This window comes from Lynx rufus, unplaced genomic scaffold (genome assembly GCF_022079265.1).
Source record: "Lynx rufus isolate CCGP_SWC_20201006 ecotype Redwood Valley unplaced genomic scaffold, mLynRuf1.p SCAF_27, whole genome shotgun sequence".
Classification (NCBI taxonomy): Eukaryota; Metazoa; Chordata; class Mammalia; order Carnivora; family Felidae; genus Lynx; species Lynx rufus.
This window is the reverse complement of record NW_025814842.1, coordinates 1,236,519-1,260,668: the sequence shown is the minus strand read 5'-3', so window position 1 is coordinate 1,260,668 and position 24,150 is coordinate 1,236,519.

The following is a 24,150-nucleotide window of genomic DNA, read 5'->3' as shown; positions in this document are numbered from 1 at the left end:
GTTTTAAAATATTATCTACAATATCCATTTTCAACCTCAAATTGCAAAACACACAGAGAAATACGAAAGGCTAACTCGCACTCAGGATAAAAAGCGGTTGATAAAAATCGCCAATGAGTGTCACAAGATGTTGCATACAGCAGACCAAGACTCCGAGGCAGTGATCACAAATCTGTTTTTAAAAAAGACAATTGTGTTTAATGAGTTAAAGTATGACGACAATGACTCAAAACTAGAGAAACTCGAGGAAGGGGGAGAGTATTTTTAAAATGGAAATTCTGGAATTCAAAAGTATAATGAGTGAAAAATTCGTGAGAGGGGCTCAACAACAGATTTGAGACAGCAGAAGAAAGAGTTAACGACTCAAGCAGATCAAATGGAATTGTCCAACTTAAAGACAGAAAGAAAACGTAAGGAAGAAAAACGAATCAATGTGTGAGACAACATCAGAGACACCAACATCCATGTGATGGGAGAGGAAAGAGACAGGGACAGAGAGAGAGAGAATATTTGAAGAAATAATGGCTGAAATTTTCCCAAATTCGATGCAAAGCATGAATCTAACAAATGCAAGATCAGTGAAAACAAAATTCTCACATTTAGACACATCGTAATCAAACTGTTGAAAGACAAAGAGAAAATGGGAAAAAGGGATTCATCACGTGCAGGGTGAAGGCAGTGTGATTAATGGCTGACTTCTCATCTGAAATTATGGAGGTGAGAAGGCAGTGGGACAGCATTTTCAAAGGGCTGAAGGAAGAAATGTCAGCCAAGAATTCCATGTCCCATGAAACTACCCCTCAGAACCGAAGGCAAACTAAAGACATTCAAAGATAAACAAAGACTGGGAGAATGTGGCGAACCTCCTTCAGAAGACATACTAAAGGAAACCTTGTAGGCTCAAAGGAAACAATGCCTGAGGAACTTCAAATCCACAGAAAGAAAGGAAGAGCACAGAAATGGTAAGTGTGGGGACAGACATAAAAGTCTATAAGGGGCACCTGGCTGGCTCAGTTGGAGGAGTGTGTGGCTCTTGATTTCAGGGTGGTTGAGTCAAGGCTTACATTGTGCATAGAGATTACTTAAATAAATAAAAAAGAGAGTCTATGAAGGTGCTTTTTTTCCTTAACTTCTTTTAAAAACATAAGATTATATGAAGCAATAACTGTAACACTAGACTCTTGGGGTTTAGCATATAGTAATACATATGACAATAGCATAAGGACAGAGGAGATAATGGGACTATATTGGAGTAAAATTTCCATATTTCACTATCATTAAATTAGTGTTAATCTAAAATTATTTGCAATGAGTTAAGATGCATATTGCTACTCCCACACAACCACTAAGAAAACCAAGGAATATGGTTTAAAAAATTAACAAAGGAATCAACATCGTACACTGAAAGTATTTACCCAACACAAGAGAAGGCGACAAAGGAGAAAAAAGGAAAAAAGAAAAGATGAGACATGTAGAAAACAAGAAAATAGTAACCATATCAAATTTTTAAAATACATTAAATGTAAATGGACTACACAGCCCAATCAAGAGGCAGAGATTGTTAGAATGGGTTAAAAGAACCGGATCCAAATATATATTACCTAAAAGTGATGCACTTTGGCTTCAAGCATACAACTATGTTGAAAGCTAAAAGATGGGGAAATACACGCAAACAGTAACCTTACAGAGCTGGAGTAGGTAAATTAACATTCGACAAAACAGACTTTAAGAAATATTGCCAGGGGGCGCCTGGGTGGCTCAGTCGATTGGGCATCCAACTTCGGCTCAGGTCATGATCTCGCGGTCTGTGAGTTTGAGCCCCGCTTCAGGCTCTGTGCTGACAGCTCGCAGCCTGAAGCCTGCTTCGGATTCTGTGTCTCCCTCTCTCTCTGCCCCTGCCCCGCTCATGCTCGGTCTCTGTCTCTCAATAATAAATATTAAAAAATAAAAATAAAAAATAAGTAAATATTGCCAAAGCAAAGAGTGACATTTCATAATGATAGGCCCATATCTCAGGAAGATGTAACAATTACACATGGACACACCCATAACAAAAGGGCCCCAAGCTACATTAAGCAAAAATCGACAGAATTAAAAGGAGAAATAGACAATTCGACAACAGCTGGAGATTTCAATGCTCCAGTCTCAATAAGTGACAGAACTAGACAGGAAACAAGCAAAGATACAGAACAGGAACAGCACCATCACCAACTTGACCAAACTGACGTTTATCAAATATTCCATCCGGCAGAACAGACATTCTTTTTAAACACACGTGGTTCATTCTCCAGGGCAGACATGTGCCAGGCTATGAGGCGAACCTCAGTAAACTTAAAATGAATGAAATCGTAGAAAGCATAGTCATCAATCACAACAGAATTGAAGAGAAATCAACAAAAGAAATAAATCTTGAGAAATGCCTCAAATATTTGGAAAGGAAACAACAGAGTTTTAAATAGGCCATGAGTCAAAAAAAAAAAAAAAAAAAGAAAAGAAGACAAATCTTAGTAACCTAAGTTCTCACCTTAAGAAACTAGAAAAGCAGAGCAAACTCAACCAAAAGCAAGTAAAATAAAGAAAACAATAAAGATTACAGCTGTGGGGTGCCTGGGTGGCTCAGTCGGTTGAGTGTCTGACTTCAGCTCAGGTCATGATCTCATGGTTCAGTTCATGAGTTCGAGCCCTGCATCGGGTTCTGTGCTGACGGCTCAGAGCCTGGAGCCTGTTTTGGATTCTGTGTCTCCCTCTCTCTCTCTGCCCCTTCTCCACTCGTGCTCTGTCTCTCAAAAATAAACATTTAAAAAAATGCTTAAAAGATTAGAGCTGAGATTGGTGGAATAAACAACAGGAAAACATAGAGAAAATCAATGAAACAAAAATTCAGTTATTTGAGAAAATCAACAAAAATGGCAAACTTTTAGCTCGACTGACCAAGAACACAAAGGGAGAGAAGACACAAATTACTAAAATCAGTTATTAAAGAGGAAACACCACTACCAATCCTACAGAAATTAAAGGGAGTATAAGGGAATATACGAACAACGCGATTCCAACAAATGAGACAATTTAGATGAAATACACATCTTCCTAGAAAGACACAAATGATCAAAACTGATTCAAGAAAATCTGAATAGACTTACACCATTTTTAAATGAATAATTGAACATATCCCCACAGAGAAGAGCCCGGGTCCAGATGGCTTTCGTGGTAAATTCTGTCAAATATTTAAAGAAACAATACTGACATTTTACAAACTCTTTCAGGAAAGAAAGAGGAGAAAAACTTCCTTACTCATTGTATGAGATGAGTACTTCTTCCCTGATGCCAAAACCAAAGACATCATTAGACAATAACAGACCAATATCCCTCATGGACACAGGTGCAAAACTCCTTCACAAACTGTAAGAAACCAAATCCAGTCACATCCAAAGAGGATTATACAAGTGGCACTTATCCCAGGAATACGCATTCGTCATAAAAACGCATAACAAATCAGGAGGACAAGGGGCCTTCTCAACCCAAAAAGGCCATCTATGAAAACCACAGCTAACATCATACTTAACCGTGAGTGAAAAGACTGAATGCTTTCCCTCTACAGCCAGGAGCAAAGTGGCCTCTGCCATTCAGCATTATTCTGGAAGCTCTGGTAAGTGCAGTAAGGCAAAAAACACACACACAAAAAAACAAAAAAAAACAAAAAAAAAGTAATAAAAGGAAACTAGTTTGAAAGGAAAGATGCAAATAAAACTCTCCTATTTGCAGATGACATGATCCTGTATGTAGAAAATCTAAGGAGTCCACAAAAGTCTACTGGAACTAGCTAATAATTAAATTTAACAAGATTGTGGGATAAAAGATCAATACACCAAACTCAATTTTATTCCTGTGTACTAGCAACAAACAATCTGAAAATGAAATTAAGAAAATTATTCCATTCCCAATAGCATCAAAAACCATCCAGGAATAAATTTAACAAAAGCAATTTAATTAGCAAGACTTGCACATAGAAAACAAAAAAAAAAAAGTTGCTAAGAGAAATTACAGACCTAAATTCGTGGAGAGATATTCCATGTTCATGGATTGGAATACTTAATATTCCCAAACTGATCCATAAATTAAACACAAGCCCATCAAAATCCCAGCAGGTTTTCTTTTCTTTTCTTTTTTTTTTTAAGACACTGACCAGCTGATCCTAAAATTTACATGGAAGTGCAAAGGAGTTAGAATAGCCAAAACAATTTTTCAAGAAGAAAAACAACTTTGGAGGACTTACGCCACACACTTTGAAAACTTAGCACAATTGGGGCGCCTGGGTGGCTCAGTTGGTTGGGCATCCGACTTCGGCTCAGGTCACGGGCTCTGTGCTGACAGCTCAGAGCCTGGAGCCTGCTTCAGATTCTGTGTCTCCCTCTCTCTCTCTGCCCCTCCCCCGCTCATATTCTGCCTCTCTGTGTCTCTCGGAAATGAAGAAATGTTAAAAAAAAATGTTTTAACTTAGTGCAATGCTGCAGTAATCAAGACAGTATGGTTCAACAGACAAGTACATCAGTGGAATAGAAGTGAGAGCCCACAAGTAAACCCTTACCCTTCTGGTCCCCAGAAAACTTAACACAGAGAAGGCAATATTCAAATCTGAGGCAATATGGTACGGGGACAATTAGGTATCCATACACCAAGAACTGAACTTAGACCCTTATATGCCGTGCCCAAACAGCAGCTTAAAAACAGACCCAAATGCAAGACTATAAAACGTCTCAAAAAAGGCACAGTGGAAAATCTTTGTGACCTTGGCTTAAGCAAAAAATCCTTAAACACCAAAAACATAAAAGAAACACCACAAAGGAAAAACAATGCACAAACCAGACTCTATTATAAATAAAAACTCCTGTGCTCTAAAAAACACCTTTAAAAAAATGAAAGACAAGCTATAGACAGACTAGCATAAGGTATTTGCAAATCATATTTCTGATAAATGACTTGTATCCAGAACGTATAAAGAATTCCCCCAATAAGTCTGAATAGTTTTGAAACTCAGGAAGACAAATGAACCCCTGAACACGGTCAAAAGATTTGAATAGAAATTTTCATCGAAAAAGGAATATGAATGCCTAACGAACGCATGAAGAAATGTTCAACTTCATCGATCATCAGGCCAGTTGAAACCACAGTGACATACGCCCACCTGAATGTCCACAACGGAAAGACCACCACGACCCTCACGCATCGCTGCGGGAACGTAACACAGTGCAGGCACTTTAGAAAATTCTTAAATTGCTAGCAATTTAAATACGAACTTACCGTACGACCACTGCGAGGACCCCGCCCAAGGGAAACGAACGCACGCGTCCACACAAAGGCTCTACGCCGAAGTTCACCGCAGCCCCAAGCCGTACCCCATCCAAATGCCCGCGATTGGCATCCGGGTACGTGCAACTCGGTTCGGCGAAGAACGGAATCGTACCCAGCCACAAAAGGAAGCAAGCTACCATCTCGGGCCATGGGATGCAGACGCTCGGAGGCGTTCTGCTGAGTGGAAGAAGCCACGTGCAGGAAACCACGCGGGAATGACCCACAGAAGGTGCGTCTCTAGAGAGAGCCCGTGGGTCGGTGCCGGGGGCAGGCGCACAGGCGGACCGGGGTCCTCTCGGGTGACGCGCACGTTCGACACTGGTTTGTCACCGGGTCCACAACTCCATAAACGCAGGGCAACCACTCAAGAGCACCCCCCGGGGGCACGCGGACGTGTAATGGGCGTGCACACCTCCAACGTCACGGTAGGTGAATGCCCTCCGGGTCAAGCTGTCGTGGAACAGGGGAGGTGGGGAGGCGCGCTTTGCACAACCCACCGCACCTCCGCTGCTCGCGCCCTCTTTGCCACCTTGTTCTGAGAACAGCCTTCAGAATAACTTACAAGCCCCCAAGGCCACGGCCTCGTCACCGTCACCCCTAGGACTCCACACCCCACACGACCTAGGGATCATTTCCTTAGGACCTTGGGTACTGCCCCACAGTCGAACTCCACGGCTGCCTCCCTCCCTGACTCCTGCCGACCATGCAGGACAAAGAACCCTGGGCAGGGGCAGACAGGGAGTGGCCTGGGCCCCACGAGCCCCTCACCCTCCACCCAAGCCAGGCAGGCTCCTCCCTCGGCCCCTCGTCCAGGGCAGACCCTGGTGCCCCTGCATCGAGGGCCAGCCCAGGTTGGCGACAGCCCGTGACACGCTCTCCCTCCTCAGGAAGGCTCAGCTCACCCATCTGTAAAATGGGCAGAGGGCTGCCTGGGGTGGGAGGGGCACCTGTCTGTGACAGGCAGATCCGGGCTCTGGCACTTGTAAGCGGTGAGCCCACACCGTCACGTCTCCGTGTCTCGGCCTGCTCGTCTGTGAAATGGGCACGCGGCACCTCCCTCACGGGCTGTGCGAGGATTCCACACAGGGAGCGGGAATTATCCCAGCCCGGGGGAGTGCGAGGTCCTGCGGTTCCAGCAGACCCCCTGGGACGGAGGTCGGGGCAGGCGGGCGGGACAGGAGCCTAGGGTCCCGAGCGGCGGGGGCTGCCCTCCAAGCCCGTTGCCCCTTCTGGAAGAGCACAGCTGCAACAGCCCCGAAGCTCTGATTCTGAAGCTCGGCCCGGCTTCCTTCTTCCCAAGAAGCCCCCATGCCTCCCATCACCTGTCCCCCAAAACGGCGCTTTCTCCCTGAATGTAGAATTTCCAGACATTCCTCCCCCCCCCAGAGGAGAGTGGGAGCTGGAAGGGCTGAATGGGATCCTGTCACCTCCTGGCTGTGTGACCACTGAGGGTTCAGGATCCCCCTCGCAGCCCCCCACCTTCTGCAGAGGTAAACAGGAGAGACCTCGGGCCCTCCGTGGATGGCGTGCCCCCCTCCGGAACAACCAGGCCCTCTGCCCGCACACCGTCCACCTGTCTGCCCGAGGGACCCCCGTGTGCCCGGAAGGGAAGCCCTCCTCCCCTCGGCTTCCCGAGGACCCTGTGAGGGCACAGCCGGGTGTGTGACCCCCGGGTCCGTGCAGCGGCTGGCGCCGTGAAGGTGACCCCCACAATGGAGCGAGCCCCCCACCCCGGCCAGAAAGGAGGCTCCCACACAGGCGGCCCGCGGGAGCCCTCCGCCAGCCCCCTGCCTGTCAGCACACGGGACACGACTGGGCGCGTGCACCTGCTGAAGCACTCCCACAGGGGCGCACGAGGACACATCGGAGCACAAGCACCGTGTTCGACTGCACCAGTGTGCGTGGCAGATGACGTGGCCGTGTGTGGCCGGACGTGTTCTCGAGGACATCAGAGCGCGTGCGGACGTGCAGAGATTCATCCAGGGGTCGGGCATGACGTGTGTGTGTCACTTTAGAGTGCCCGGGCACAATGCCGGCTGGCGTGTTCGCAGGTGTGCCTCAAAGAGGAGAGCGTGTGCTGTGCGTGCACAGGTATGACGGATGCCATGGGGGCACGAGTGCGTGTGGGAGGCTGCACGGGCGCGTCCTGCAGGGGGCTGTTCGTCAGTGTGTGTGTGTGTGTGTGTGTGTGTGTGTGTGTGTGTGTGTGCAGTGTGCACGCATGCACTGGGGCCTGCCAGCGTGGCCGTCTTCCTGTCCTGGGCACAGCTGCCCGGTTCAGCCCCGACTCGCGTGGATTAAGGCCGGTGGAAACACTGGGTTTCTGGTGAGCTGTTTTTTCTAAAAAGCGGTCTCTGGCGAATCACATTCCTTCAGACCTAACATGTTCTTGCTCTGTGGGGACAGCATAACGAGGACACCAGAATAAGCCCGCGTCTGTCAGACGGCAGACGCCTCCCCGGCCCACGTCTCGCCCGCCGTCCCCCCCCTCCCCGGGCCCGTGGGGCTCACGCAGTCCAAACGGGGGGCCTCCGGGAGCCCCTGGGAGCGTTCACGCACCCTTCATTCTACAGCCTCGGTCTGCTCTACTGAATTTGCAAAAAATAAAAGAAAAAAGCAGACGACACGTTCATTTCATAGGAACGAAACACTCAGACAGAGGCCTCCGAGGTCGGAAGGTGCCCTTCGTCGGGGCCGCAGCCGGTGCGCACTCCCGCCTCCTAGGGGGGAGGGCGGGGGCGCACGCGCACACGTATGTGGCACACGCACACACGTGCACACATCCGCTCACCCCCAAGCTCAGACCCGAGCGGTGCGTCTCCCAGGGGAAGCCTGCCCGCCACCTGCCACGGATTCCCCGGGGCCCCACCTCCACCCAAGCACCCGAGGGCTCGGCGTGCCATGCGCACCGGGCTTCGTCACGGTCCCTTCTGGGGGGTTCCGGACATTTCTGAGACGCTAACGGGTGTCAAGGCGGAAACAGGACTCGCTTCCCACGACCCTGTTCTCTGCACAAACGCCTGCCTCGTTTCATCACGGACACAAGCGGAGGACAGGGTTCGCTTTGCACAACAGTTTTCTCTATAGGAAGGAAGCTCCAGGCGTTTGGGCAGCGTCAGGACAGATGCAGCCTGTCCGTCCATCACCAGCACCATCAGCCTGGTTCGGGCCGCCCCCTCCCTCCCCGACGTCAGCCGAGACTCCCAGCCGGGTGCCCCATTCCCACTCACGCCCCCCCAAACCCTGCGTTCACCCCCAAACACGGGGATCCTTTAAACACACCAGCCAACCTCGTCGCTCACGGCTCAACCCCCCCCAAAAAGCTCCCCGAAGCACAGAGAGTGAGATCTGGCTCTTCCCAAGCACGCCGCCACCCCCCCCACACCTGTCCGCCACCTCTCCCGCTGACCCCTCGCCCCCAGTGGCCGGCCACACTGGCCCCTTTGCCAGCACCCCCTGTCCCTGCCTCTGAGCGCACAGGGCCTCCCGAGGAAGCCAGGGCTGAGGGGCTAAGTGAGCCCCAGGCCACAGAACGGACAGCCCTGGGGACGCCACCAGACCGGCAACGGCTTTGTCGTCTACAGAACGTGCGTCCGTTCGGACTCGACCGCGGCTGGCCACCTAGCCCGGCCCCCACTTCCGTTACAGAGAAACACCAGGCTCAGTGAAGGGAAGAAACCCGCCCCACCGTCGGGGCCTCCTGACCGGGACCTGTGGCACCCGGACCCGGCTCCCAACACCCCAGGATGGGGTGCGCTTTGGGCCCATCTGGCAGATGAAAGCACTGAGGTTCAGCCACCCTCTGACCCTCAGCCAGGCCCTTCCAGAAGCTTCCACAGGGCTCTCCGACGTAGGGGACACCCCTCAGTGCAAACTGTGGAGGCCAAGCACGGGCTCCGGAGACACCTCTGGAGGCTCCCCGGCCCCTTGGGCTTCGGGGGCGGCGGCGGAGGGTGATCCGGCGGACGTGGCCTTCAGGGAGGAGCGGGGAACGGGGCGTCCGTGCTTATGGGCGCTGCCAGGGCGCTGGGCCCACACCCCCAGCCGCTGCTCGGGGCTCTGTGTTGCCGGCACAGGACAGGCACGGGGCTCCCTGACCCCTGTCCCCTGGCCACACAGCACAGCCTCCTCTCCGAGGCGCGCACTGAGTGCCCAGGGGCCCGGAGAGCCCCCTTCCTAGACACGGTCCTCCGCCTGCCAGGGCCAGCGGGGCCCCCCTCAGGCTGGAGTGGGGGGCAACACGCGGCCACCTGCATTTGTGTCTCTGCGGTTATTAAATGAAAGGGAGCTGATGACCAGGAGGCGCCTGAGTTTGATCCTGCTGGAAATAAACCCAGAATCTGCCAGAACACACGGGAGGGCCTCCAGGATGCCGCTCATCCTCCAGGACCCCCGCCCACGGGAGGACCGCCGCCCACGGGAGGACCGCCGCCCACGGGAGGACCCCCGCCCCACGGGAGGACCCCCGCCCACGGGAGGACCCCCGCCCCACGGGAGGACCCCCGCCCACAGGAGGACCGCCGCCCACGGGAGGATCGCCGCCTGAGGACCCCCACCCACGGGAGGACCACCACCCACGAGAAGATCACCGCCCACGGGAGGACCGCCGCCCACGGGAGGACCCCCGCCCCACGGGAGGACCCCCGCCCCACGGGAGGACCGCCGCCCACGGGAGGACCGCCGCCCACGGGAGGACCCCCGCCCCACGGGAGGACCGCCACCCACGGGAGGACCCCCGCCCCACGGGAGGACCCCCGCCCACGGGAGGACCGCCGCCCACGGGAGGACCGCCACCCACGGGAGGATCGCCGCCCTGTGGGAGGACCCTCGCCCGCGGGAGGACCCCCACCCCACGGGAGGACCCCCGCCTGAGGACCCCCACCCACGGGAGGACCACCACCCACGAGAAGATCACCGCCCACGGGAGGACCGCCGCCCACGGGAGGACCCCCGCCCCACGGGAGGACCGCCACCCACGGGAGGACCCCCGCCCCACGGGAGGACCCCCGCCCACGGGAGGACCGCCGCCCACGGGAGGACCGCCACCCACAGGAGGATCGCCGCCTGAGGACCCCCACCCACGGGAGGACCACCACCCATGGTTGGACCGCCACCCTGTGGGAGGACCACCACCCCACGGGAGGACCACCACCCCGTGGGAGGACCCCCCCGTGAGAGGACCCCCACACACAGAAGGACCCCCACCCGCAAAAGGACTCCCATCCCACGGGAGGACCCCCGCCCCGCGGGAGGACCCCCACCCCACGGGAGGACCCCCGCCTGAGAGAGGACCCCCACCCCACGGGAGGACCACCACCCACGGGAGGACCGCCACACCACGGGAGGACCGCCGCCACGGGAGGACCCCTGCCCACGGGAGGACCGCCGCCCCGTCCGAGGACCCCCACCGCATGGGAGGACCCCTGCCTGCGGGAGGACCCCCACCCCACGGAGGACCACCGCCCACAGGAGGACCCCCACCCACGGTTGGACCGCCACCCCGTGGGAGGACTGCCACCCCACGGGAGGACCCCCACCCCATGGGAGGACCATCACCCATGGGAGGACCCCCACCCCGTGGGAGGACCTCCCCGCGAGAGGACCTCCACACACAGGAGGACCCCCACCCGCAAAAGCTCTCCCATCCCACAGGAGGACCCCCACCCCGTGGGAGGACTACCACCCCACGGGAGGACCCCCACCCCACGGGAGGACTGCCACCTCGTGGGAGGACCTCCACCCCGTGGGAGGACCCTCGCCCGCGGGAGGACCCCCACCCCACGGGAGGACCCCCGCCTGAGAGAGGACCCCCACCCCACGGGAGGACCACCACCCACGGGAGGACCGCCACACCACGGGAGGACCCCTGCCCACGGGAGGACCGCCGCCCCGTCCGAGGACCCCCACCGCATGGGAGGACCCCTGCCTGCGGGAGGACCCCCACCCCACGGAGGACCACCGCCCACAGGAGGACCCCCACCCCACGGGAGGACCACCACCCCATGGGAGGACCCCCCCCGCGAGAGGACCCCCACCCCACAGAGGACCGCCGCCCACAGGAGGACTGCCACCCATGGTTGGACCGCCACCCTGTGGGAGGACCACCACCCCACGGGAGGACCACCACCCCGTGGGAGGACCCCCCCGCGAGAGGACCCCCCCACACAGGAGGACCCCCACCCGCAAAAGGACTCCCATCCCACGGGAGGACCCCCACCCCATGGGAGGACTACCACCCCACGGGAGGACCCCCACCCCACGGGAGGACTGCCACCTCGTGGGAGGACCTCCACCCCGTGGGAGGACCCTCGCCTGCGGGAGGACCCCCACCCCATGGGAGGACCCCCACCCCACGGGAGGACTCCCATCCCACGGGAGGACTCCCACCGGACCCGGCAGGCCCCGTGCACATCCCCTGGGCGGGCACGGACCACCTCCCACCCGTGCCCGTCTGCAACGCCGTGGACGGCTGTCAGCCACCAGGGCTTCGTGAACACCCTTCCACACGCAGCCCCTGGAGGGGCAGATGGCAGAGACGTGAGCTTCCGGGGGGGCCTCAAGGGGGGCAGGCAGGGGCAGGGCGTGGCTCGTGGGTCAGGCCGCTGTGCGCACACCCTCCCCCCCACACCCAGGCTGCGGGCAGGGCTTTGGGGGCCCCGTCTGTGAGGCAAGGAAGCTCTGCTCCCTCCAGGGCGGAGCAGGAGGCGGGGTGCAGGTGCTCCCGCCAGCTCTGACGCTGTCTTGCCACACTATCTGGGCCTCAGTCTCCCCATCTGCTAAATGGAGGGGTTGAACCAGAGGCCCTGCGGACTGCAATGGACGCCTACTGACGGCCGGCAGCCAAACAGTCCTCCGGCTACGCCCCCCACCCTCTTCGTCCTTCGCGTGGACGCCCAGACCGGACTCTCTCTACACCCCAACCTGGTCTGGGGATGCTGAGGCATTGCAGATGCAGAGGCCAACCCCTGAGTCTGTGGGAGGCTGTCCCCAGGCCACAAGGGGGGGTCCTACCCTTAATGCCCGGCTGCCTGTCAAAGCCCCTCTCCCAGCCCTGCCCACCGCTTCCCCCAAAGGCCTCTGAGCCTAGACGCCCGCCCCTTCCTTCTGGATCATCCAAATACTGCCCACCCTTTAAGGACTGGCCCGACCCCTCCTCTGGGAGCCCCCCGACCTGGGGCAGAACAGCCCCCCAAGGAGGAGCTGGGGGCCAGCTCCTGGAGGAGGAAAACCCTGAAGGCAGGATTGGCCATAAATCCTGAGAAACTAAGACTCATTGTCAGGCAGGAAGGGAGGCGACCGGACAGGGCTGAGTCAGAGACAGCACCACGGAACAGCCCCAGGGTCGCGGGGGCCGCCAATGAGAGGCCTGAGTGTGGCCTTGGCCCCAGTGCTCAGATGCTGGGCCAGCCTCTGTGACTCAGTCTCCCCACTGCTCCTCATCCCCCAGAGCAGGGAGCCCAGGTTTGGCCTGTTTTTGACCCTAAGAAGGCTGTCAACCCTCCTGGGCCCCTGCGGCTCTGGGCCTCCGTTCTCGCTTGGCCTCCAAGCCTGAGGCCAGCCTGGAGAAGGCAAGCACCTGTTTCCAGCTCCCGGGAGGCTCCAGCTGTGCTCCACCACCCCACGTGACCTTTGGCTGTGGCTCTGTTTCTCGTCTGTGCCCCCACCCCCCGGACACAAGCTCCACCAATGCCGGAGCCTCATCGCAATCTTGTCCCAAGGCTCCGGGCAGAGCGCGCAGTAGGTCCTCGATATGCTTGCTGAATACACCTTCAGGCATTCTTCCAGCTCGAATGGCCAGAGGTCTTGGTTCCTGCCCCCATACGGCCACTGGGTCCCCAGGATGGTCCCTCTAACCCCTCCTCTCCCCCAGGAGAGCTTGGCAAAGCCAGCCAGACTCCGGCAGGTAGTGTGGAGGGCGACGGACAGGAAGGCCCAGGGAAAGGAGCCGAGTGCCCAGAGCTTCCTGCTACCCTCCAGGGCCACCGGCTGGTGCGAGGTGCATGGGGGTGGGGGTGCACAGGGAACAGGTGCCCCAGCAGCAGACGCGGTGCCTGCCTGGTAGGACTTGAACCAACGCACAGGTACAGGACCCCCTTGCCCCCTCTCTGCCCCCACTCACTGTGCACCCTCAGACAAGCCTGCCCTCAGTCTCCCCAAATGCACAGCAGGTGCCGGGAGGGAGGACAGCACAGTCCCTTCCACATCAGGGCTCCGGTCCCCCGCGTGGGCGGCACCATCGGCCACGGACCGAGGCCAGTCGACACCGGAGCCCCTGTTGGAAGCAATCGGAATCCACGACAGACAACAAGATGGGAAGGGCGCTGTGGGGGGGGCGCGGCGGGGACCGCGGAGATGACAAATGTATCCAATGTCCGCGGCAACGCCACCGTCCGCTCCAGGTTCACGCCCGGAAATTTATGGCCCCGTCACCTGGCCCTGGAGATCAATGTGCTGTCTGTCACTCACAGGCATCCTTCCTCCCTCGCCCTCCCTCCACATGTATCACCCGCCAGCCACCCACCCACCCGCGGGGCGTCGACAGGGTCTGCCTGTTTGTTTCCTGCCGGGATATGCGAACGCCCCACGTCCAAGCACCTCCGCTCACAAATTTTCCCTGCTGCTTCAGAAAAACAGGGTCGTCTGCTCGTGGGCACTGGGCGCCTGAGGAGGAAGGGACAGCTAGGTGGGGGGGTGGGGGCTCTGACCCAGGAGGATTTGAGGAAGAGGGCTTCCGGAGTGTTTAGAAAATCCCACTGAAATCTAGAACGGTACATGTGTGTGTGGTGTGTGTGCTAGGGACACGCAGCTGTGGGACCCAGGCAGACGCTCCCTTTTTACTCCATCTGAGCCACAGAGTCTCGGCCTCACTAATTTTTCTCTCCCAAAACAGGTGATGCCGACAAGGAGGCACCCGGGGTCCAAGGATTCCAATCCCAGAGTCTAAGAGAACGGCTGCCAGTCTAAGCTCCGGCCCGGGCTCTGCTGAGAACCCCGGCCGCCTGTGTCTCAGGGGGAGGTACGTGGGGGGTGAGGGAGCGGAGCTTTCCCTGGAGAGGGTCCTCCCGTGTGGGGAGGGCATGGCTCCCAACCTGTCTGACCTGGAGGTCGCCTGCCCACCGGGAGGCGTTCAGACCTCCCCCTGCACGTGCCCAGGAAGATGAGGGACTAAAGTGCGGGCTGGGGTCCTGGCCCGTTTCCAGACCCCTAAATGCAGAAGAAAGGTGAGCATTTCCTCCTGCCAAACCCCACCGTCTGGAGTTTGTGCGTCCAGCTCTGGGTAGTCCTCTTGCGACAAAGTGGGGCACAAACCTGGCGTGGGGCTTATGATTCCGTCCCCCCAGGGCTGTTCAGCTAAAAGCTGAACGCTGCCCGGACCCAGGGCTGGGGAGGAGGCCAGGGGGCCGGCCAGGTGGTCAGAGTCTCTGAGGCTCCGAACCACGCGGCCCCATTTTCTCCTTTCCTCTCAGGGCTGGGCAGAGGCTAGGGGTCTTTTTGGAGACGGCCCCTGTGAAAGGCAGTGGAGAGGTTTGCCGATCGTAAGTCCCTGCACTCTGCACACTTCGAAAGCTCCCGTTCCTGAGGCTCATAGGATCTAAGATCCTGGGAATACTTTCTGCACCGCCTCCAGCCCGATAAAGCAGGCATAAGGCAGACACAGCTGTATCCAAGCAAGGGCTCCATGATGCAAGCGCCCAGAGAAGACGCTCACACCTGAGGCTTTGCCGGGCGGTGCAAACCTGGCTTGGTCTTCCAGGCCCGGAGGAAAGGCCTCCAGGGGCCCCCCAGGGCTAAGCCTTCACCGTGGTGTTTCCTCCATAAAGTATATATTATCATCATGCCCCCATTTTACAGATGTTAAAACTGAGGATCCGGAGGTTATCTGCCCCGAGATCGCGCAGCTGACGCCAGAGGCGGTCGGTCCGTGTCCGAGGAGACCTGCAGGAGAACCCACCCTGGGCTGCAAGCAGGCGACAGGCGTATGTTAAAGGATTCCAAGGGGACTCCTTTCTTTGCAGGCGGATTGGGGCAAGGAGGCTCAGCACCACTCCCCCAAAAGACACGGCTATGAAAACGGGTCCAAGGTCGGGGGTCCACCAAGTTCAGAGCAAAGGCCCCCACCCCCACGCCAGGGCTTCAACTCCCCGGCCCCTCCCCCGAGTGTGGCCGGACCGTCCCGGAGCAGAACGCGGAGGCGCGCGACGCCGGCCCGGAAGGGCAGACGGGGCAGGGACGGTGCCGCGGGCACGGACGGGGGGGGGGGTCTCAGAGGGTCGGCCGCTGCGAGCAGCGGCTCTGGGGCGCAGGACCCGGCGCGGACCGAGAACGGGACCGCCGAGGGGAGGGAGGGCTGGGGAAGGGGCGAGGCCACGCAAGCGAGCAGGGGTGCGACGGGCAGAGCGAGCGGGGACGGCGGCCGGACCCCGACCCGGACCCCCGCCCCGCCGCGCGCCGCCAAGTTCCTCCAACTTTGCCCGCCGCGCCCCGAGGGCGCACGGGGCCGAAGGCGCAGGGGCAGCGCGCGGGGTCCGGCGGGGTCCCGCGCCCCCCAGGCTGGGCGCGCGCCGTGCTCGGCCTCGGGCTCCGGGGCGCCGCGCTTACCTGCCGCCGGGCCGCGTTCCCGGGCTGCGCCCGCCGCCGCCGCCGCCGTCCTCCAGGCTCTAACTTCGCTCCGGGGATTGAGATTCCTCCCCAGCTTCGCCCATCGATCCGCGCGCGGCCCCGCCCCGCGCTCCCCCGCCCCGCCCGCGCCCGACGCGAGTCCGGCTCCGAGCCCGCGCCCGCCCCGCTCCCCTCCCTCCCTCCCGGCCGCCGGGAGGGGGGCGGGGGACGGGAGAGGCGGGAGGGCTGCTTTCCTCGCCGTCCCCTCCTGCCCTTCCTCCCACATCCAGGTGCGGGTGGGGGCGGGGGGCGGCGCTCGGGTCAGGGGGGCGCGCGGAAGCCGGTGCCTGCCCGCGCCACCCGCGACCCCCACCACACGAAGCAAAGCCCAGGTGTTCTCAGGACCCGGGTGGGCCCGTCGGTCCGGCCCTCGTCGAGGAGGCGGACCTGGAGGCACAGAACACGGCGCGGGGGGCGGGGGGGGGGCGGAAGGGACAGGTAGGGCCGCCCCCTCTCCTCCCCAGCCCCGGCTCCCCTTCCTTCCCTTACTCACCCCCACCTCTGGGATGACTCCGGGGTTCTCGCACTCTCTTCCCGTTTAGTTTGACCCTCACAACCTGGCGTGTGTTAGACCCTCTTCCCGCAGATCACAGGCAGGGAAACTGAGTCAAGAGAAGCACCGACGTTTGCCCCATGCCTCACAGCCCATCCAGAGCAGGGGCCGAGGGGCACTCTCGATCCCCAGGATGGAGCCTCCTGACCCCTGCCGGCTCCTCGCTCGAGCCGGGCAGGCCTGGGCATAACCCCTCCATCAGCCAGGTTCCCAGCTCAGGGCCCTGCTCCCGTCCCCGCACAGCCTGGTCGGTCCCCACCCCCCCCCCCACACACACACCGCAGGCGCCCGCGCCCCCTCCCCGCTTCCTGTCCCCCGCCTGCCTCTGATTCCCGGCCTCAGTACCCCCGGCACGCTCTCCGCTCCCCGCCAGCAGCTGGGCAATTCATACAAAAGAGTTGACTCAATTCAAAGGCAGCAAATCAAGATAAATCCTATAGTGTGTGGGGACCGGAGAGAGAATGTGAATGAACGTCCACAGCACAAGCAAGTCCTATATGGACTGGCCAGCCCCCAGCCCCCAGCCCCGTCCGGGCACAGAAGGCTGACCAGGAAGCACAGGGAGGGTTCTGAGCTGCCCTCCCCCTGCCAGGCTGGAATTTAGGAAAATTTAGGAATTTCGTGCTTTGTGGCCCTCTCTTGCCTGTCTGCTGGGGCTCCTTTGAGGGTGCGGTGCAGGGCGAGAGCTGGTGTGCCCCCCACAGTTATCTACAAGTACCGGGTGCAGACACAGACAGCTCCAGGGTCAGGGGTGAGGCACAGGGAAGAAGGCTGTTGGGCCATCTGGGGCATCTGAGCTGTACGTGGCCTTTCTCCGGGGCAGCCCCCTACCCACACCCCTGTCCCAGCCAGTGCAGGCCAAGGTGTATCACCATGTAGGTACTCCAAGCCTCAGATACACCAGGCCTGGGCATAGGGGACAGGGAGGATGGTGACAAGTCTCCCCTCGCCTTCAGAAGGCCTCCAGCTGCAGCTTGGAATGGGGCAAGACCGGTCCTCTCTCAGAGGCGACTCTGGTCACTCTTGGTAGGTCCCAGAAAGCCACCTTCCAGCCTCTGGCCTCGCTCTGCCCGGAAAATGCTCAGTAGTGACCGAGATCCCCGTGCGGCTTTTCCTAGGCAACCCCCTGCCAGAGGTGACTGGCTCCCTCCCTTTCTGACTTCCCCCAGACCCTTGCTGGCCGACCACCTCCGCCCTGGAAGGATGGTGTGGATGCACGTCTCCAGCATGCCAGGGACTGTGCTAGGCGCCTGCCCACAGTTAGATCCCGACCTTCTCACGGCTCGCCTGTTCCAAGGGATGTGAGCCCATTTCTGCAGCATGTAAGCCGAGGCCAGAGGCCGCAGCACGCCCTGTACCTGCACTGGCCAACCCCGAGGCAGGTATCTGGCCTCCCAGGGTAGGGGCTCTGCCGAGGGGCTCAGAGGTCAACTGCGGGGGGCGGGGTAGAAGTCCTCAAGGGAAGGTCCCCGCAATCGGAGGATCTGTGGGCAGGCGCAGGGATCCAAGCACAGAGTTGGGGGGATTGGAGACGGAGCCGAAGGGCCGGGTTCGGGGTCCTTGTTATCGCGCCCCCCCCCACCCCCACCCAGCAGCCCGAGCAGAGGCTGCGCCTTCCCGCTGCGACCTGTCCTCGAGTCTCGGCTGGGTCGCCCCTCCCCCGTGGCCGCGCCGCTAGGCGGTCTGCGTGTAAGTCATTAAATCTGTTTCAGAGAGACGCCGGCGCCGCCGCGAGGACATCTGTCGGGGACCCAGTGCTGCGATCCACGCCCCCTGCCCCACCCCCAGACCCAGAGCAGGGAAAAGGATGCGACACCTCGCTCGACAGAGCTGTGAGACTGCTTGAGCGCAGCACGCGAGAGCGCTGGCAGGCGTTGGGGTCCCCGAGTTAAGGGAGGGGGCGGGGCGGCGGCCAGCCCTGGGGGACAAAGACCCCCAAGCCGCCTGGGAGCTGGGCTCCGCAGATGGGCAGACGGGAAGAAGTATTCCATATTCCCCGCCCCCCAGACCCTCAAATGCACTCCAGCTTGGATCCGAGTGTTGGGAGAAGGTGGGAGGAGGAAACGGAATCCTCCTGGGCCTTCGGGTTGCGTGAAGGCGACGCTGGAAGGGAGGCCACCAGGACATCGCCTCCTCCCTGCACATGCGGTTGTAGCTACACCCCGAAACCCTCTCCGGAGCTCCGCGAGTCCCCTCGGCTCTCCACATCTCCCCAGGGTTGCCGGCGGCGGTCCCTCACTCGGGGTGGCGACCTGCCCGCAGGGGTGGGCGAAGGTGTTGCGCGCTTGTGTGTGTGCCTTGGGAGGAAGAGACGCTGACGGGAGGAAATCCCCGCTCGTCCCTGGCAGGCTGGCCCCAGGAACCCCACACCCGTTCAGCGGAGGAGGACTCGCTTGGGGAATGTGCGCCCATCGCGCCAATCTGGCCCCGGCCCCGGACTGACAGGGCGGCCACAGGCCACACCGTGCAATTTGGGACGAGAAAAAGTTGGGGGGGGGGGCGACACCCCGAGGCCGGGATGGAAAGAGTGGGAGGAGAGCGGGGAGGGGGGCGTGGAGGGTAGAGCGACAGGATAGGGACGCTGAGAGCTGGGAAGGGAGCCAGTTCGGGGCCTGGGGTCCCGCCCCACCCCGCAGCCAAGCCCAGCTTCGCAGCTCCCCGGGCCTGGAAAGGTTCGGGTCACAGGAGCCTATTAATAGCCGCGAACCGGGTCCTTCCCGCGGCCTCGGCATCTACCGGCAGGGCCAGGCGAACGGAGTGTGTGTGTGTGGCGAGGGGGTCCTGCAACACCCCCTCCAGGGCTCCAGAGGCGCAGGGCGCAGCGCTGCTTCCCCGTCCTGCCTGCGCGGAGGCTAGGCGTCCTCCGTCTACTCCTTGCCCGCCCTCTACTCTAAGATGGGGCTCCAGGTTGGGGGGGGGCAGTCCCCGGGCCAACTTGGGGCGCCCCGGCTACCACCACGCACTCGCAGGCAAGACCACTCCGTCCCCCCCTCCCCGTCCCTGCCCAGCCCGCCCTTCGCTCTCACAGCGCTCAGGAAAGTTTCGGGGTCCCCGAGGCGCCTCCTAGCCCGAGGGGTCCGGAGTCCCGGGCCTTCGGGCCGCGGCGTCGGGGAGGGAAGTTTGTCCGGCCGGCGCCCGGCGACCGCTAACTTCGGGTGCGCCCGACTCGGAGCCCTGGGTGTGGGGGGTGCCCCGAAACCGCGGACTCAACGCGCCGCAACCGAAGCCACACGGGCGGGGGGGAGTCGGCCCCGGCGCGGACGCCCCGGACAGGGCGCGGGGGGCCGGGGCGGCCAGGGCGCTGAGAGCCGCGGGGGGACCCCGCGCCCGCCCCCACCGCCGCCGGGGAGAGCCTCCTCCCCGCCCGCCCCAGGGGCGGGGACCCGCCAGCTCCGCGGCTGCGGCAGAGGGGACCCCCGCCCCCGCAGCCCCCGCGCAGCTCCCTCCCCCACCGGCCCCCTCCTACCTGGGCCCGTGTGCGGGCCGGGGGCTGGCGCCACCGTCGCGGGCGAGCGGAGCGCGCGCGCCCAGATCCCCGGAGCGCGGCGGCGGCGGCGGCGGCGGCGGCGGCGGCTTCCCCTCCTTCCTCCTCCTCTTCCTCCGCCGGGCTCGCTGGCTCCAGACAGATCTCCTCCCCCTCGCGCCCTGCCCGCCCCTCCCGGAGCCCGCCGGGCTGGGCTCGGCCTGCGACCGGGAGCGGAGCGGAGCCGGCGGGAGCCGGGCTGCGGCGCTCACTGCGTCAAGCGCGGGGCGAGCGCGGGGCGGCGGCGGGGACCGCGCGCTGCGAGCCCGGGGCCGGCCGGGCAGGCGGGGCGGCTCGGGCTCGGGCTCGGGCTCCGGCTCCGGCTCCGGCTCCGGCTCGGGCGCGGTGTCGGCGGCCGCGGCAGCGCCGAGGTTGTAGCACATTCTTTCTGAGCGTGATCGAAGGTTTCCTGTAGGAACCGGAGCGGGGAGGGCTGGAGGAGGGGCGGGGGACGCGGGCGGGGGCGGCCGGAGGGCGGGCGGCGGCCTGGCTCCGCACGTCGGTGGACGGGGGGTGTCCGGAGGTGGCCTCGGGAGGGGAAGTTGGACCGCGGGGGCGGCGAGGGGAGCCGGGAGGCAGCCTCGCCCGCTCCTCGGGGTCCGCCCCGCGCGCCCCCGCCGCCGCCCCAGGCCACCGTTTGGAGCAGAAGCCCCCGAGGTCTAGGAGACGAGACTTTGGGAGGCGACGGGAGGTGGGCACCTGAGGCGGGGGTGTGCACGCGCGTGCGGACACGGCCGTGTGCACACACACCCGCGAGCCGCGTGAAAGTTGACCTGAAGTCAGACCCTGTGTGGGCGCGCGCGTCCGCGAGTGCAAATGCACAGCCCTCAGGGGCGCGCGTATCCGGGGACGAGGAGGGCTCGGCACGTGGGGGGCGGGGGTGAGGGGGTGGTCCGGCCCTCGGGCACTCGCCCTCCCCCAGATCGTTGACACCCCCACCCCCACCCCGCCCCTTGCTCGCCACCCCCTTCGGCTGCGGAGAGGGTGGGGGCGTGGGATCAGCCAGGCCCCTTCCGATTCCCCGAACGTTCCGTTTGGCGGACTCCCCTCCCACCGATCCCCCTTCCCCTTCCTTCGTCTCCCGAATCCCCGGGGATCCGAAATCCCTCGGCCGGCCTCTACACCGGGTTCTAAAGCCGCAGCGCCCTAGACGCCCCGCACCCGCACCCAGCGGCCACACCGCCCGCCGGCGGCTCCCACTGCCCACCGCCCCTGCCCCGGCATGCGGCTGGCGCGGTGGGTAAAAATCCCAAACCAGGCTCAAGAGCGCCCCCGCCCGGCACGGCCTGCGCGCCGCTTTCCGAGCCGCCGCGTTGGAACTGCGGAGTGGGTGCCCTGGCGGGCGCGGGGCGCGACCCCCGGATCCCGCCCCCCGCGCTGCGCCCCTGCCGCGGGTCCTGCCCCCGCCAGCGAAGGGAGGCCGAGGCGGCTGGGTGGCTGCGCACCTGGGAGCGCGCGCGCCGCAAAGGGGAGGGGGCTGCAGGAGGGCGAGGGAGTTTGCCCTGGGGTGCCCTTCCCTCCCGGAGGAGGCCCCGGGCCGGCGGAAGTGGCGCGTGAGGCTTCGAGCCGCCGAACCGAAGGCTGTCCCGCCCGAGGAAGGGCGCTGCGCTCTGGTCCCCGGTCCGGTCCGGTCCGGCGGCCTCTCCGCAGCCCATAAACTCCATCCAGCCCGCGGCGCCCAGCGCCCACCCTCCGCGCTCCTCCCAACCCTCCCTCCGCCCTCCCCGCCAAATTTGGTGTCCCTGCAGGCGAGCGGGGAACCGATACACCAAAGGGGGACGGTGGTGGAGGAGATGACACCACCTTTCCCCTGGACTCCTGGGCCCGAGGAGGACGGTCAGGGACGGAGCCGCTGTCTGGGACTGTGCCGTCCTTGAGTCCGTGCGCAGGGGCACTCAGACCTTCTGGGGACGGGAGGTGGGGCAGAGGCTGGCCTCGGGGTCTCTCTCGCCCGGGGCCTTAATGCAGGTGCGCTGCCCCTTTGTAGCCTAGGCCGGCCTGCAGCCCCCTTTCCCGTGTCCTCTCTCCCCAGCACGCCAGGGCCTTGAAAGTCCCGGACCTGCTTCCCCAGGGGCAGCCCTCCTGCGGGACTTCGAGGCCTTTGCTGCGTTTCACCCCTGACTCCCTCCCCAGCTCCTGGAGATGCTGAAGTATGCCCTCGTTTTTTCTGAGAGGGCAGAGTGGGGCTGCTGCAACCCCCCAACCACCAGAAGTTGCCCAGCTTCCATTGCTGCTGTAGCCAGTTGTAAGGGTGCCCTGCCCCCCATGCCCCCAGATCAAACGCACGCCAGGGCCACACCTCGCCCTCACACATGCGGGCACACCCGCGTGCAATTGTAAAATTCACCTCCACGTGTCAAGCATGTGCTCACTGCCTGCCTCCATCCAGTCCCCGGAGCCACCTTACAAGCGAGTCCCATTAACAGCTCCCGTTTGCCGGGAGACCAGGAACTGGGTCAACAAGATTCTTTTGGTTAAAACAAAGCAGCCACCATCTCAAGATTCAGCCCAGTGCTCTTTGGGGTGGAGGCAGGCTGGGCAGCGAGGGCCCTGGGGCTCTGGGGCTCCTGGGCTCTGTGCCGGGCCCCGGGTCGCCCCGGGACGCCCCAGCCAAGTCATGGCCACTCCCGAAACTTCCACCGTGCTGTGAGCTAGCTCAGGGGGGGCAGGACAGTGTGACTCACCTATGGGTCCCCGTGCCACACGCTGGACCAGCACAGAGGGGGTGACCGAGCACGTTTCCAGAATAAAGGAGGACCCGCCACAGGTCTCTGCACCCGTGTGGTTGACTCTTCTCTCCTCTAAGGATGGCCCGGCTGGAAGTAACTGACCCAGGCTGGTCAGTCAGTCACCTGAGGGTGTGCCTGGATTGGGGGAGGGGCGCAAGTATCTGGAATTCATGTGGATGAGACCCCTCCCCAAACCGACCCTGAAAAATGGTACTCAGAGAAAAACAGTGACAATCTCTTCCCGTGCCCAGAATTTCACAGTAACAACAAACGCCCAGAGAATCTATAAAAGAAGCAACATCCCAGCTTCCAACCCGAGCAAACAGCCAATATCCCCATATATAAAGCGCTCTTACAAATCAAGAAAAATACCCAAGAGGGGAGAAACTGGACAGAGGTTATGACGGACGTGCCCAGGTGAGCCCCAGCCGTCCGATGCCATCTCCGGGTATGTTTCTAGGGGGAAGAAACAAGGGACAGATCAGCACACAGTACTTTTGGGGTTTTTTTTTACATTTGTGTACAAAAGGGTTATAACAAAATATTTCCTTTGTCCATGTGTGCCTAGACCAAACTGAACTAAAAAACAACCGTGCCTCCTGTAAGGGTAACTGGGGGGCTGGGCGACACAGAGAGGAGGGAGGGAAGGGCTTTATTTTAAGTAGTTATTAATGTATTCTTTCTTGACAGTGAAATCCCCCGTTCTTAAGGGGTTGGTTCTATGAGTTTTTGGCAAGGGTACACATCTGTGAAATCACTCCCCCTATCGAGATATTGAACGTTTCCATCACCCCAGAAAATGAGAGTGGCGTTTCCCTGTGCACTCATTTGAATTTTGTACAATGCGCAAGTACGTTGCCTTTCGCCATAAATGTAAATATGAACGTTGCAAGGAAAAATGGCTTCATATCTGTCATCTCATCTGGTCCCCACAGTGCCAAAGGAAGGCAAATCGTCCCGCCCCGTTTTACAGAGAAGACTGAATGTCGTGGGCTGGCCGAGACTTGACCAAGGAGTCCCCGGAGGGCACGTCAGGACTTGGACACAAGGCTTTTTCTTGAACACCTTTATTGGGGTATAATTTACATACTGTACAATTTACCCATTTACAATGTAGGATTCTACAGGTTGTAAGATAATACATCACGGAGTTGTGCGACCGTCGCCACTGTTCATGTTTAGAACATTTCAGCCCCAAAGGCACCCCCCCTGTCCCCGTGAGCAGTTTCTACCCCCTCCCCACCGCCACCCCGGGCAACCGCTAGCCTACTTTCTGTCTCTATGGACCTGACTGTCCCATATCTTTCATACCAATGGAATCATATAACATGTGGCCT